Here is a 16,081-nt window from a genome sequence, read left to right as displayed (position 1 = left end):
TCATAGACCAGTGAACCCTTAGCATGGGTCAAGTTCTTAGGTCAGCGCTTGGAAACCAGATATAAATAACCTGCTTGCTTACAATATTATCAACAATAAATCATTTTTTTCCTTTTTTATTCTCTGCCTAGTGTCTTGCTGACTTCTGGTGTTCAATCTCAAAAATTTTTTCCACTCCTTTTGCATATAATAAATGAAATCTACATTCCTCTCCCCCATAATTTACCTGTTTACCTAAAATACTTTCAGTTGTAACTATTTCCTTCATTTTTCTTTTTTGCCTGTGGTATCAACTTCTTGCTATTTTATGGCTCTAAGAGTTAAGGTTTCCCCTTATCTTTGTCATCTTTGAGACTTATTGCTAACATCTGGTATTCTCATAATTCCTTTAATTCAAGGAGCTTAACGTGCTTTCCATAGTACCTCTAATCCTCTAGTATAGCATTCTTCTATTAACAGAGAGGGAGGCAGGCATTCTGTACCAAGGCTCAGATCTAGTGATTTGGGTGTTGACTTTTTTTAACAACTTCTTCCAGGTTGCAAGCCTCTCCTTAGAGACTATGAAGTTGAGTGCAAGGTTAAGGTTGCTTGGGGAGACTCTTGAATATGAACTCCCGACTCCATTGTCCAAAGGCATCGCTACCTTTATAAAACAACTGGGCTGAAGGGACCTGGGAGAGTGTCCTTCCACTGGTCCTCATCACTGTAGATGTGACTGTCTACAAGAAAACATTTGCTGTAAACCGAAGATATATATTGTTTGTTATAGGGAAAAGATACCATGAAAGCTATTATCCCCTTCAATCAACTCACTTTCATGATGGCTGTATTCAGAGTTTTGTTTTTCCTAGAAAGGGTGAACCTTCCCTAACTGGCTCTCTCCAGGCAATGTCAAGGACAGCAAACTGTGCTAAGATCACCACCTAGCGTCTAACTTTGAAATTACTGCTGTCCTAGAAAAGATCACTAATTTTAAGCTTTGTTCATCAGCTAGAATGAGGGTAGATTTTATTGTGTGTTCTGCTGTATTGATTGTTCCTTTTCATCTTTGCTTTGGAAGTGAATTTTCCCACAATACGGATGGTGGGCTGTCAATATTGCATACGTTTTTATTGTCCAGTGAGTGCACGACCTCATGATTTGGTTTATTGGTTTTAAGTGAGGATTTGACTTTAAAACATGAGTTAAATGCTCCTGAAGATTGATCTTTCAAGACTCAGATTTCACCACTTCCAAGCAGCCTTCTATGACTTTTCTTCAACTTCATTCTCTGCTGGGTGGCTGCCCCATCTTTTTACTTTTTAAGACTATATGTACATATCATAGCTCTTGTCACTGTGGGCTGCGATTGGCTGCTCAACTGTTTTTCATTCCATAGGGTGCACACTCCTCGAGGGCAAGCACTGGGTCTCATGGTCTCTATTGTATACCCTGAACCCAGCACATGGAGGGACTCCATTATGAACATTCTGAATCTGTTGAATGAATGAGGTTTTCTAAGATTCAAGAGTGAGGCTTTTTTTCTTGTAACTCTCACCTTTCTTCTGCACTCAATAAAGCTCAGTAAAGCATTCTATCCTAAAATAGCTGAACCAAACAAAACTAACAGCTCTAGGTAAGATCTTGACAAGATAATAAAAATCCTGATTTGAGGGCAAAATCTTGAATTTAAAGGTGAATGAAGCTCTGATGACAGGCTACATCTGCCTTTCAATATCAGATTCCCTGCTCTGTCTAGTTAACTTTACAAGGTGGAACATAACTGTTTTTCTCTTATACTACAGTCTTAATCAGCCCTCACTGTCTTTATTTTTTAAATATAAATTTATTTATTTTAATTAGATGCTAATTACTTTACAATACTGTATTGGTTTTGCCATACATCAACATGAATCCACCACAGGTATACACGTGCTCCCCATCCTGAACCCCCCTCCCACCTCCCTCCTCATACCATGCCTCTGGGTCATCCCAGTGCACCAGCCCCAAGCATCCTGTATCCCGCATTGAACCTGGACCGGCAATTCATTTCATATATGATATTATACGTGTTTCAATGCCATTCTCCCAAATCATCCAACCCTCTCCCTCTCCCACAGAGTCCAAAAGACTGTTCTATACATCTGTGTCTCTTTTGCTGTCTCGCATACAGGGTTATCGTTACCATCTTTCTAAATTCCATATATATGCGTTAGCATACTGTATTGGTGTTTTTCTTTCTGGCTTACTTCACTCTGTATAATAGGCTCCAGTTTCATCCACCTCATTAGAACTGATTCAAATGTATTCTTTTTAATGGCTGAGTAATACTCCATTGTGTATATGTACCACAGCTTTCTTATCCATTCATCTGCTGATGGACATCTAGGTTGCTTCCATGTCCTGGCTATTATAAACAGTGCTGCAATGAACATTAGCCCTGACTGTCTTTTAAAAGTCATTTACAGCAGGGACCAGAGTAGCAAACTACAAGAGGAATAGAAATGGGGGAGCCTGGCAAAGTGGGAGCTCTCCCTTAAGGGAATCCACATCTCCTTCCTGGAGACCTCTTGCCAATGTGTGATAAGTTCCTGTTATTCTCCCAAATTAAAAACTTTAATCTTCCTATTTCTTAGGAGAGACACTCCTTATCCAAGCCTAAGGTGATTAATCCCTCGTGTAATATTGGGTAAAATTACCTGATCCTGATTAGTCGGAGTCCTGGAGTCACTAAGGGCTTTCCTTGTGGCTCAGCTGGTAAAGAATATGCCTACAATGAAAGAGACTTGGGTTCGATCCCTGGGTGCTGCAGTCCATGGGGTTGCAAAGGGTCAGACACGACTGAGCAACTGAACGGAACTGGAGACACTAAAGTACCATTTGGACTCTAAAACTGAGATAAATCACACACATGGACTCATCACTGGAGCTCTCTGCTGGGTGGCTGCCCCATCTTTTTACTTTTTAAGGCTGTAGGTACATATCGTAGCTCTTGCCACTGTGGGCTGCGATTGGCTGCTCACCTGTTTTTCATTCCATAGGGTGCACACTCCTCGAGGGCAAGCCCTGGCTCTCATGGTCTGTATTAAATACCCTGAACCCAGCACATGGAGGGACTCCATTGTGAACATTCTGAATCTTAGGAAGGAGATTCCTAAGTTCCTCTTAGGAAGGAGAGGGGGTTAAGAATAGGAGATTTGGAGTCATAGTCACCCGAGCTCAAAACCTGGCTCTGTTGCTTATTTGCTATGTGCTTTTTCAAAAGAATTATTGATACTGCTAAACCTATCTCCTCCTCTGCAAAATAGGGTATAGGCGCATCATACCAGCTCGCAGGGTGGTTGTAAAGATTCAGTGAGGTTTGCAGCATGTAGCCTGCTTAGCGGACTCCATGGCATATGAGAAAGTGCTTGGTGAAAATACTACCACCAAAGACTTGCTGCGGGCAATTCTGTTTTTATCACACTCCTGGACGCAAGGCAGCAGGGGTATCCTTCAGGATCTACTGCCGTGTGGTTACCAGGGAAACCACCCTCAAAGCCTGCACTCGGGGCTCTGGCACCGCTGAGAGGCCCAGCACTAGGCAGGCCACAAGCTCTGACCTTGTTTAGCTGCTGCCTCCCTCCACCTCCACCCTCAGCTTCTTACCCTTCTAGACCCAGCTCCTGGGTCACTCCGTCTCTGTAACCTTACCTTGGCACCCAGAACAGATGAATCCCTCCCCTTGACCCTGGAGACACGTCACCCTCGCACTTACAGTTGGCTGTCTCCCCTGCCAGCCTCTGAGCACTGGGAACTCAGGGACCATGCCTCCCTCATCTTCATCTCTCAGTACCTACTTTACACTTGGCATTTAGTAGGCCATCAGCCGATGCTTCTAAAAGCAAAATGTAGGCAGTGCTGTAAACATTTACTTAGAGAGAACCCTTCTACTTCTTGACTCCCGTTTCTCCATCCTGGTTACATCCCTCGGAAGAGCAATACAAAGGGAAAGAAGTGGGCAGCGATGCCCTTTCAACACCGTCTAAGCTCAGAAGCACGCAGCAGGGAGATATTCATTGTTAAATCATCAGTACAAGTGGCCTTTGAATAGAGACAGGAGGGAAGTAAGTCCTGTGGGGACACTCCAGCCAGCCAGTGTGAAGTTGTGGTTTGAGGTAAGTTTGGCCAAGTACTTGCTCCTTTGATATGGACAGCTCTCCCTCGAAGAGTGGTCCACGGGGAGGCACCTCCCCCATCCTCCAGATTTTGTATGGATGGAGCTTTGAAACAGTCCCTGATAATTTTTGCCTCTCAAGTCCCCTGCCAGTACTGTGTTAAAAGAGTAAAAAATAATTCACAAAGTTCAAAGGAATGTCAAGGTGGGACAGATCTATAGCATCCACTGTGCATCTCAAAGGATACGTCCTTGGAGCCGTAGAGGTGAGTCCTCTGGACTGGGCAGCTGCTTCCAGTAGGAATGTATTTATGTGTATGTGCCCAGGGGTCTGCGGGGAGGTTGTAACTGAGCTCTTGTTCTGCTCTGGACCTTACACACAGGGAAGATGGTCTCACGGTGTGAGAAACCTCCAAATTTTCTAGGGCCAAGTTTATTTTTTTTTATTTTATTTTTAAACTTTACAATATTGTATTAGTTTTGCCAAATATCGAAATGAATCCGCTACAGGTATACCTGTGTTCCCCATCGTGAGCCCTCCTCCCTCCTCCCTCCCCATACCCTCCCTCTGGGTCGTCCCAGTGCACCAATAAGAGATCATTCTTGGTATTACAGTCTGTAGTTCCAGGGGCAAGCAATGCTAATCAGAGTTAGGTCCTATACTGTTGCGAGATGGAAGCTGGAGGTCGAGGTGGTACACAAGACAGAGAGGCCATTTCCTCATCTCTGCCTTCTTCTGGGGGGCAGGGGGACGAGGATGAGCATGGCTGGATCTTGTCTGCAAAGATCAGAGATAGAAACCCCCCAAATTAATTACAGAATTGTGAGTTCTGTAAGAAGCGGTGACCTTCCCTGTCCTGGTTAGCAGTGCCAAAGCTTCCTGACCTAGTACACCTGACCTGAGCAGAGCACAGCCACACAGAGACGAAGGACCAAAGACCACTCCTGGCTGGTCTCTGAGGGGCCCAGAAGATGTACTGAGCCTGTGGATTAAGGCTGCAGACTGTGTATCAGATCCAGGGCCCCAGGCTTGCCAGGAAGTGCCAGAGTGATGAGCAAAGAAGTACATTCTATCAGGGGGACGCAGATTTGGGGCTAGTACTCATGGATCAGAAGTCAATGGAATCAAGTGTCTCTTTATTAGATACTGTTAGAGTTTCCATCTGCAACCACAATGGAGTATACAGTTTACAAGATAGATTAGTGGCCAGGAGTTTACAGGAAAGAGGCTAAATATATTTTATCATAACCAGTCCCAAAGGGAGACTTTCCCCAGTCCCCACCCTCAGATCAATGTCAGAGGAGTAACTATCAGAAAGAGGACAGAGGGGGAAAGACCCCATCAGAACTAGCCGCAGCCACCTATGTTGGGAGGGGCCACTTTGAATTAAATATACAACATTGAAAATTTAAAATGAACAGAACTAAGTCTTGGTAACTAGAATGAGACTGTTATAATTACCAAAAGTGAATTAAAAGTTATAGGATTGGACTGAGATGCCTTAAAGGGAGCCACCACCCAGTGGGAAAACGGGGACTTTGATAGAAGACAATGGGAAAAAAGCTGGAAAAAAAAAATCAATTCACACTTCTGTGCTATTGAGTCAGATTGCTTCCTAAACTGGTCATGTGTGTATGTATGTGTGTATAGCTATGCTCTGCTTTTTCTAAAAGTTATTCAAGTGACTTTAAAAGATGAATGTGTCTATACAAGGTCAATTCATTTGTAGATAACCCAGTACCATGACTGGGCTTGGGTTAAGAACTTCTTTAGAGCATGAATGGAGAAGGGAATGGCAACTCACTCCAGTATTCTTGCCTGGAGAGTCCCATGGACAGAAGAGTCTGGCAGGCTACAGTCCACGGGCTTGCAAAGAGTTGAACACCACTGACTAACACACACTCGGAGCATGAACTTTGTCCATTAAGTTTGAACATCACCCAGTTCATTGGCTTAACCAAAGGGGGTATAACACAAACCCCATCAATGAGAATGACAGAGTGGCTGTGGTCACAACACGAGTTAACCGTGCTCCTTGTACTTAGGATACTGTTATGCATTCATGCTTTTTACTAGTATGAAAAATCCTGCAGAAGTCTTTCTGGATATGAGCTTCCTGACACTCTCCTGAATGTGTTTACTGGTGTTTTGTGGGTTTGTGGGGGAAGCATCTTCTTCTTGGTGGTGCTTCAGTGGTGCTGTGTCAGCTGAAGCTGCCCACTGAAGCTAAAGGAAGAAGCCTTTCTGGAGGAGGTCACAGAAATCTTGTGGGCTTTCTTTTAAAATAAATTTAGATCTACAGAAGAGAAAATAGTACAGAACGTTACATATTATAAATACATCTTTTGTTTCCAGAACATTACCGACTGGGGACACTTCAACGTTTACTTACATAACAAATTGCCAGACGCAGGTATTAGTTTCTGCTAACCCCTCCCCCCGACCCTGCCCAGTCCATAATGTGTTAACATCTAACATATTCATAGCGTGTACATGTGTGCTAAGTGACTTCAGCCATGTCCGACTCTTTGCGACCCTATGATTGTATCCTGCCAGGCTCCTCTGTCCATGGGATTCTCCAGGCAAGAATACTGGAGTGGGTTGCCATGTCCTCCTCCAGGGGCTCTTCCTGGCCCAGGGATGAAATCCTTGTCTCTTATGTCTCCTGCATTAGCAGGCGGGTTCTTTATTTCTAGCGCCCCTGGGAAGCCCACTCATAGTACATTTGTCAAAACTAAGAAATTAGCAATCCTATTGACTAAATAAAACTTTACCCAGTTTCTCCATGAGTGCCCCTTTCTGTTCTAGTATTCAATCCAGGCTACCCACATCGCATCCTGTTGTCTGATTTCTGTACTTTTAGAGGAGACAACTTCCAAGGTGAGGCTTCTCCTCCTGAAGTCTGTTTCCCTGGCCGCTGGACTTGGCATCAGGAGAAAAGGGTGGAGGCCAAGAATATGCAGTGCAGGTCTTTAAACCTCTCTGCCTGGAGGTCATAAGTCAACCAGAAGGCTCCTGCCCAGTTGCCTGTACCCCTCCCCATCTTATCAAGTCACCTGAGACGGATTCTGGTGGTTCCTGCAGTTTTTATTTGAAAGGGCCTGGCTAAAGTAGCAAAGTGTCTGGATTCTACCTCCACTGGATTGAGAAGATGCTGAAGCGCCAGAAACAGGAGGCTGGACTTTATGTTCTGCTGCCGCCACCTTCCAGTCTTTCCCCTTCTTCCTTTCAACTTCTGCTTCTCCAGACAGGCATTTGCCTCTTTGCTGGCAAGTCCATTTCTCTTTTACCCTGCTCTTCTCTGTATTCAAGGAGCTAATGCCTGCAAACCCCATGCCCCTTTGCCAACAGAGAAGGACGAGCTCAGCCCAAGGGAGGCACTGGCCAGAGACCAGGGAGCAGAAGGAAGAGAGACCTCCCTCCCCCTCTCTGCTTGTGGGGGCAGCTCTAGGAGTGGCCGGGCAGCTCTTCATGGCTCCCTCTCTTGCCAGGGGCCCTGCTCTGGCTCTGATGCCCCCTTTGCCCTTTTCCCCTCCAGCAGTCAAAGTGGTAGCTACTCCCCACTGTTGCTCATCTCTGGGTTGCTTCAGTGTCTCCTATGTGGCTTTTAAACTTTTCTGACACCTTTGTAACTAGTTCTCCATATTAAGTACCCTCTATAAAAACTACCTGGGGTGGATTCTGTTTTCCTTGCCAGACTGTAAGATTGGTACAGATACCCCAATCATCACTTCCTTCTCCTCCTTTCCTGCACTAGCAGAGGAACTGGGGGGGGCGGGGGGACAAAGCCCCACTAATTCTGCTCAAGGGATTTGTCATCACAGGCAGGGAAGGGGCTTCTGGGCTCAGTGGCATAAATGTGGACAGAAAGCCCTACTTTATTCCTTCATCTTAAGCTCTTGCCAATAACCCTGAGTGTGACCTGGTGATAAGCGCTGGTCTGTATTCCATCAAACCAAGAAAATATTGCATTCAAGTATTCTTCACCTATAAAAATGGCAATTTCACTTGACTCTACTTAATAGAGAAAGAAGCAGATAAGGAATAGATAACAAGTAAATTGTCCATGATGACTTACAGCAAATAATAAGGCTAACACTTACTTTTTAACATGTGGAAGGCATCCTAAGGTACTTTAAATAGTAGTAACACTGGAAAATTCATCCACGATGCCTGATCTAAGTGTTTTGTGTATATTGAGTCATTTAATCTTCAAAAAACCCTGCAAGGTCAGTACTACTTCGTCCTGTTTTATAGATTAGGCACAGAGAGGTTAAATAACTTGCCTAAAGTCACACTATAAGTGGCAGGGTCAGGATTTCAAGCCTGGGAGCTTGGCTCAGAAACATATTCCCTGCCCCATGACACTATACATTGTCTTGAAGCAGATATTGTTACATCCACTTTACAGATGGGAAACTGAGAATCAGAGAGGTTGGACAACTTGCCCTAAGTCACACAGCTGCTGCTGCTGCTGCTGCTAAGTCGCGTCAGTCGTGTCCGACTCTGTGCGACCCCATAGACGGCAGCCCACCAGGCTCCCCTGTCCCTGGGATTCTCCAGGCAAGAACACTGGAGTGGGTGGCCATTTCCTTCAACGCATGAAAGTGAAAAGTGAAAGTGAAGTCACTCAGTTGTGTCCAACTCTTTGCGACACCATGGGCTGCAGCCCACCAGGCTCCTCCATCCATGGGATTTTCCAGGCAAGAGATGTGCTAAAATGCCATTAAAACCCAGTGCCATCCAACTGCAAAGCATAAATGCTCCCCCCTTCCATGTTCCATCTCTCTCCGGCTTGCCCTGAGAGGTCTCTACCACTCCTCTTCACTGGGCTCCCTTGTCTCTGCCACAAAAGATAATAATGTACATATTTCATTGCATCTGCACATCAAAAACTCTTGCAGCATTTATTGAGTTTTCTTCTCTGTGGTGCCCAGGAGACTTACTTGTGTGTATAACCAATTTCGAAGTAAATCACTGTGTTTGTGTTAAGACCTCTGCCACGTACAGGGTCTAAGTAGCTCTTTTGTTCCCAGACCTGTTCTCACTCCCTCTACTTACGCCTTCAAAAATTGGGCATTTAATATGGCCTTGATTACACAGTTTATGTTTTATATTTGTGTAGTGCCAAGAAACACAGGTATTATTTCTATGCATAGTAAGCTTCTATTCTGTTTCTTAGAAATGCAGGGCAGGATTTGTATGATATTTTTCTGTTCAAAGATCAGAAATGTTAATACGAAAGATCAAGATGTTAATACTATCAACGTTGAACTGCAAGGGGTTGTAGTACTTAAATTGGCCACAGGAGGGCTCTATTTCTTTGTCCCGCAGGTCCACAGCAATAACAGCTTTTGGGGCCACAGATGTGAAATGCTATTCTGGACACAGTAATTAAACCACACGTAGTGCAATTTATCAAAAATAAGTGAAATTGTTTGTTTAATGGAATTATAAATTCTATCATTTCTTTAATCTCCAAACACAAAGAGGAAAACCTTTTAATAAAATGAATTTGTTTTCCAGCAGGAATTCACAGGAATCTCCCCATTCCTATTTGGATAGTAGTCTTGAAAAATACTAATTCCATATTAAATTACTTAACCCCCCCCCTTTTTTGTGATTGAGTGTTCCAATGAATCTTTCTGAAAAAATGGATAATAACTGAAATGCCGCCTAATCTTGAACGTCATTCTAAGGCTGGATATCAGTCAGGGTCTATGCAGGAAAACAAAAACCACATTTGAAATTTCAACAGAAAGAATTGAAGATGGAGAATTGATCACACAGGTGTGAGAGGGCTGAGGGAGCAAAAAGGGGACAACCGAGGTAATCAACATCATTACCGGTGAGAGTAGCAACTGCTCTTGGGGTTGAGGAAACAGAGGAGGAAGTGGGATTATCAAAACCTAGATGCTCCAGGGAAGGGACTTGGTTATGCCTGTACTCCTAAGAGGGTGAAAGGAAGCTGCTTTAAGCAACTCTGACACTGGATGGACCTCGTCAATGCCAAGGTGAAGGGTCCCTGTGAGGCAAAGTTCCTAAGAGCAGCAGGTCTCCACCCTACCCCAATTCCAGCCTTTTGGTATCTCGCTAGTGCCCCCTACAGGCAGAGCACAACCAGGAGCCAACTGTTCAAAGAGAGGGGTCAGTCCTCACATCACTGAGCAGAACATCAGTTCAGTTCAGTTCAGTTCAGTGACTCAGTCGTGTCCGACTCTTTGACACCCCATGAATCGCAGCACACCAGGCCTCCCTGTCCATCACCAACTCCCGGAGTTCACCCAGACTCACGTCCATCAAGTCAGTGATGCCATCCAGCCATCTCATCCTCTGTCATCCCCTTCTCCTCCTGCCCCCAATCTCTCCCAGCATCAGAGTCTTTTCCAATGAGTCAACTCTTCGCATGAGGTAGCCAAAGTACTGGAGTTTCAGCTTTAGCATCATTCCTTCCAAAGAAATCCCAGGGCTGATCTCCTTCAGAATGGACTGGTTGGATCTCCTTGCAGTCCAAGGGACATAGAAAGGTAGTTTTGGAGCGTGGATCACTCCCTTGGCTATTCAGCTAAGGTACACACTTTTCCTACATGTTTAAAGTTCCATACAAAAATGATAGCTTCTTGGTTTGGCTGTAGATGATATCATGTTCATTACCTTTTAGTATGGACATGGGTGTACTATGTAATGGGTTTTCCCAAGTGTCACTAGTGGTAAAGAACCTGCCTGCCAATGCAGGAGATGTAAGACACCCAGGTTTGATCCCTGGGTTGGGAAGCCCCTGGAGAAGGGAATGGCAACCCACTCTAGTATTCTTGCCTGGAGAATCCCATGGACAGAGGAACCTGGTAGGCTACAGTCCATAGTGTTGCAAAGAGTTGGACACGACTAAAGCAACTTAGCATGAACTATGTAATAGGGACTTCCCAGGTGGCGCTAGAAGGAAAGGACTTGTCTGACACTGTAGGAAACATAAGAGATGCAGATTGGATCCCTGGGTCAGGAAGATCCCCTGGAGAAGGAAATGGCAACTCACTCCAGTATTCTGACCTAAAGAATCCCATGGACAGAGGAGCCTGGTGGGCTACAGTCCATAGGGTTGCAAAGAGTCAGACACAACTGAAGCTACTTAGCATGCACGTACATAAAACAGCCACTTCCAAAATCAGATTCTGGCTGATGTACTATGTAATACCCTGGAGAATCCCTTAGTTCTAGAGAACGGTCTTGTATAATAGGAAACTGATGTCCCTCAGTACATAATGAGGATCCACCAGTACAGAAACCCCTTCTCCCCTAGCAAGTTCAGCAGGAAGGGGAGCACCAGTTGGCAGTCATGGCTTTCACATCAGTGCAGCAGTTCCATGTCACCTGATGGAAGCTTTTCTCCGTATGAAATTGGACCTCAGAGACAGAAGAGCCCAGAGTTGCAGGCACGGAAAGCAAATATGCTGTGACTGGATATTCGGTGACATAGTGAGAAAAGCCACTCCCACTTTTACCCTTGATCCTGGACCTATGGCTTTGGGAGAAATGTATTGGCAACTGATTCAAAGCATATGTGCTGCTGCAGCTAAGTCACTTCAGTCGTGTCCGACTCTGTACGACCCCATAGACGGCAGCCCACCAGGTTCCCCATCCCTGGGATTCTCCAGGCAAGAACACTGGAGTGGGTTGCCATTTCCTTCTCCAATGCATGAAAGTGAAAAGTGAAAGTGAAGTCGCTCAGTCTTGTCCCACCTTCAGCGACCCCATGGACTGCAGCCTACCAGGCTCCTCCATCCATGGGATTTTCCAGGCAAGAGTACTGGAGTGGGTTGCCATTGCCTTCTCCGCAAAGCATATGTGGCATCCTATTAATTAGAACTCTGACCTTCAGGTGATTCTCCCAAATTGGGCTGTAACTGAGTCTTCCACAGCCCATTCTGCCTTCTACAAGGCCAGCTGCTCCTGGGTGATGGGGTACATGGTGAATGTCGAGTCGTGTCTGACTCTTTGTGACCCCATGGACTATATAATCCCTGAAATTCTCTAGGCCAGAATACTGGAGTGAGTAGCCTTTCCCTTCTCCAGGGGATCTTCTCAACCCAGGGATTGAACCTAGGTCTCCCGCATTGCAGGCAGATTCTTTACCACTTGAGCCACAAGGGAAGCCCCTGATATGTGGTGAGCCCAGGGAATTTCATGGTGTGAACCCCATGCAACATCTTTTTCTCTAAGACCTGAGTCCCTTGGTCAGAAGCAATGCTATGTGGAATTCTATGCATGTAAATAAGGCATTAAGCAAATGCGTTGATGAAAATCTTCGTTAAGCATGGGTTTTTTGATGGCCAGTACACATGTTGGCAGAGAATAAGCTGTTGGATAATAGCGTCCAATAAATCAAGTCAGATTTCACCCTCTGTCCTGTCCTTTACCATCTTCCCTACTTTCTTTTTTTGTTTCTAAATGAGATTTTCTGTTTATTTGAGGACAGATATTTATGAAGCCAGAGCCTTGTTGATGCTGAGCTGAGTTTTCACCGTTATTGATGTGAGTCAAGTTTTCACCAGAAAACTTGACAGAGACACATGTCTGTGTCAGAAAGTAAAATGGGGAAGGACAATGGGAGGGGAGGTCACACGTGCATTCAGAGGCAAATGTTTGCCTAAGATTGACTTGGCTTCAGTCTCAGTATTTATTTTGCTGAGCATCATGATTTCATGAAAAATGGTTATTCCACACCCATGCACGTTCAATTGTCACCTATATTTGTGCTTCTCTAAGGAGAAGTATGTAAATACATTGCTTTCCCTCAAAATGACCAAGGACTAAAGCAATTTTCTATTTGTTCAATATTGTTATGGCAACACTGTTGATGTTTGGTGCTAGTTTTCAAGGTGATAATACCTTCAATGTTTTGTGCTAATACCAGACACTAACCCTGCTTGGTGTTTTTACAAGCATTTAAAGAACTGAAACTCACTCCACCCCTGAACATCTTAGGACTGAAATTGTAAGGACCAATTCACAAGTGAGTGTTTATCTAGAAGACACCATCCCCAAGCATCAATTCGGTTCTAGATGGTACCTTGCTTTCCTACAGGAGAAAAAAAAAACCCACCTTCTCTCCTTCTACTTTAGTTGGTTGACTTTTTCACATTTCAGTAGCTTGTTTTGTGGTCAAATTCCCTTCATTCTTATGACTATGGAAAGAAGAAGGTTGAATTTTCTTTAAATATATGTATTCATGATTTTTTTCCCACCGACATTTAATGAGGACCTGCTTTATACTGAGCACTGTGTAGGCACTGAAGATACCTCTGTTATCTTGCACACCATCCTCAGTGAACCAGGAGACTGACAATAACAGAAACAAAAAACCTAATTCCTTGCGTCCTCTGCTCATGGGGATTCCAGGCTCATCCTTGCCTCTCCTGATTTGGGGATGTCCACATGCTTGCAAACAGCGGACTTCCTCTACTTCGCTCTAGGCTGACATACTTTGCATGACCTTGAATTCACCCTCTGTGACCTCACTTCTGGGGAACAAGTAAGGGAAGCACTGGTAAACCCTGACCATTGAAACCAGAACAGCTAGCTCTGCTGTCAGAGTCAAAGGGTGAGGGCAAGGCCAGAAACAGGAAATGACGCTGAAGCGGGCAGGAGCTGTGGGAAGTGAAGAGCGGGGGTCTAAATCTTGCCTTTTATAGGGTGTGGAGACAGGGCTATCACTCAGGATTCTTCACTTTGCTCACTGTCAGCTCCTGGGCACTGCATTCACATAAATCACAGTGTGGCTGGCAGCAGCTCAAGACGTGCAGTGCTCGATCTACGCAACTGTGCTAGCCTGGCTCCCAGGCCTGGTTCGTTTTACCTTGGGCCCTAGGGCTACTGTAGTGCCTGGAGGGCTTCACTTGGAAACCAGGATGGGGCAGACATACCAGCATCTTCCTCACCGCTCCATTTCCTTCTGCATCAGAATATGTCAACTCTTTTCCACGTCAGTAGTTTTACCCACTCTCAGAGCTACTGCTGTGCTTAACCCTTGGTTTTATACTGAATCTAGTGATATCCACATTGCATTTATCTCAGCCTTTTTTTCTTTTAAAGGCTGCTTCTTCCTGGAAGAAGGCAGTCTGACGATTCTCCCACTGTGGAGCCTCAGTTCTCTTTAATACCTGCTTCAGTCCTCAGGCTTCAACTTCAACTTGGCCTTCAGCAATTGCCTTTCCTTAATGAGCGTTGTTCTCCTGTGCTGCCTCTGGAATATTCATATTAACTCCTGTTCCCGAAGCTGAACCAGTACTCAGCTTCTAGCTAAGTGTCTTTCCCTGAGGATATTTGATTCCTCATGCAAGCTGATGCCTCAACCCTTTATTCAGGTCCTCTGGTAGTCATTAGGCTAACTCACTACTGTGTCATCCTTCCAGGCATATGGTAGGATTGCACTTAACCCCCCTCTTAGAAGTTCCATGTAGCATGTGACTTGTTCAGTCAATGAAATGTGACAGATTATGACACTTCTGGGCAGAGGCTTTAGAATCTGGGGCATAATATGCCATGCCCTTTCCCCTGATGAGATGATCAAGAAGACACATGTGATGGTGAAGCCAAGAGTATCTGGGTCCTTGAACGACTAATGAGAGCCTGCCTGACAACCACGTTGGACATGTAACATGAGAAATAAACGTGGGTTGTGTGAAGAAACTGAAATTTTGAAGTTACTGCGGCCAAACCTTACCTATCCTGACAGACACAAGGTCCCTGAAAGTCTGGAACTGCAATGAGCACACACAACTCAGGCTTTAGTGCTCTGTGCTCTACCAAACCGATATGGTAGTCCAAAAAGCAGCCAAGTGAAAACGACAGCAATTATCCTTTACTGAAATCATTTCTCACCTTCACAGTCATCACTTCTGCCATCTTGAAAGAGGTCAATAGACTGATCTTGGGTTCTGTGACTGCCACAGTGATGCAACTGCAGAGAGGGAGGAAAGAAGGACAGTGGCACGCTGCCTTGCAGTCCTGGCTTACAGAAGAACTAAGCTGTTTCCAAAGGGCTTTATGGTTCACCTAAGCCAGAACAACAGGACTCTGGCTCATTGTCTGGAATGACAAAAGCAAACATCATTCCTGAGGCAGGAATATAACAAAAATGCCAAAGTTGGAAAGAGTGACTGTGCCCAGGGTTTCTTATTTGATTCCTTTGCTCCCAATCTTTCCTTTCTGCTCGTCCCCAGATGGGGACCATGATCCGTGATGCTCTCATCCAGGTATGGAATCTGGAGATTTATGACTATAACCAACAGATCTGTTTAGTTAAAATTGCTAAGTTGGCAAATTTCATTTTAGAGCCCTACCCTCCTCAATTCTCAGCCCTCTGAATATTCCCTGCTATATCAAGGCTCCTTCTGGAAATGCTGGCTATCAAACAGCCTCCCTTGGACTGTTGTTAGCTGGTAACTACTTCAACAAACAGCATTGCAGCATCTCTTCATTCTGCATGCCTCATGTGAGAGGCTCTGGGGGTAGAGAGATGGTAAGGTCACTGACTTACAGCCTTGCGCAGGGCTGATGGGTCATGTGCAATGGGCCCAGTCCAGCCTGCCACAGGCTTGGTGGAGTTTCTTGGAACACAGCCATGCCCATTCACTCACATGCCATCTGGGGCTGCTATGGGACTACCTCTGCAGAAGTTAATATTGCAGTTGCAGTGGAGACCATGTGGTCCACATAACCTAAAATATCTACCATCTGGTCATTTTCAGAAAAAGTTTGCTGACCCCTGTCGAGTGGACAATTGGCCTTCTAGGGGAGTTTGCATTGTTGTCACGGTTCTCTTAAAGGACAATTCTGTGAGACTCAAGGGTATTATGTTAATGGGGGAAATTCAGGCATAGGGAGCTATTTTGAGGAAGGAAGTCATGTCTAGCTGCTGTCAAACCATACATGTCAGGCAGCTGCCT

At 45.0% G+C, this 16,081-nt stretch overlaps 1 pseudogene; it reads right to left on the bottom strand.

Moving 5' to 3' along the window:
- The window catches only part of LOC113894622, a 57,247-nt pseudogene extending 41,489 nt beyond the window's left edge, over positions 1 to 15,758 (bottom strand).
- Between the last annotated feature and the right edge of the window lie 323 nt (positions 15,759 to 16,081).

This window comes from Bos indicus x Bos taurus, chromosome 6 (assembly GCF_003369695.1).
Source record: "Bos indicus x Bos taurus breed Angus x Brahman F1 hybrid chromosome 6, Bos_hybrid_MaternalHap_v2.0, whole genome shotgun sequence".
NCBI classification, from domain to species: Eukaryota; Metazoa; Chordata; class Mammalia; order Artiodactyla; family Bovidae; genus Bos; species Bos indicus x Bos taurus.
The sequence above is the reverse complement of the archived record's forward strand: the minus strand, read 5'-3'. Positions and strand labels throughout refer to the sequence as shown.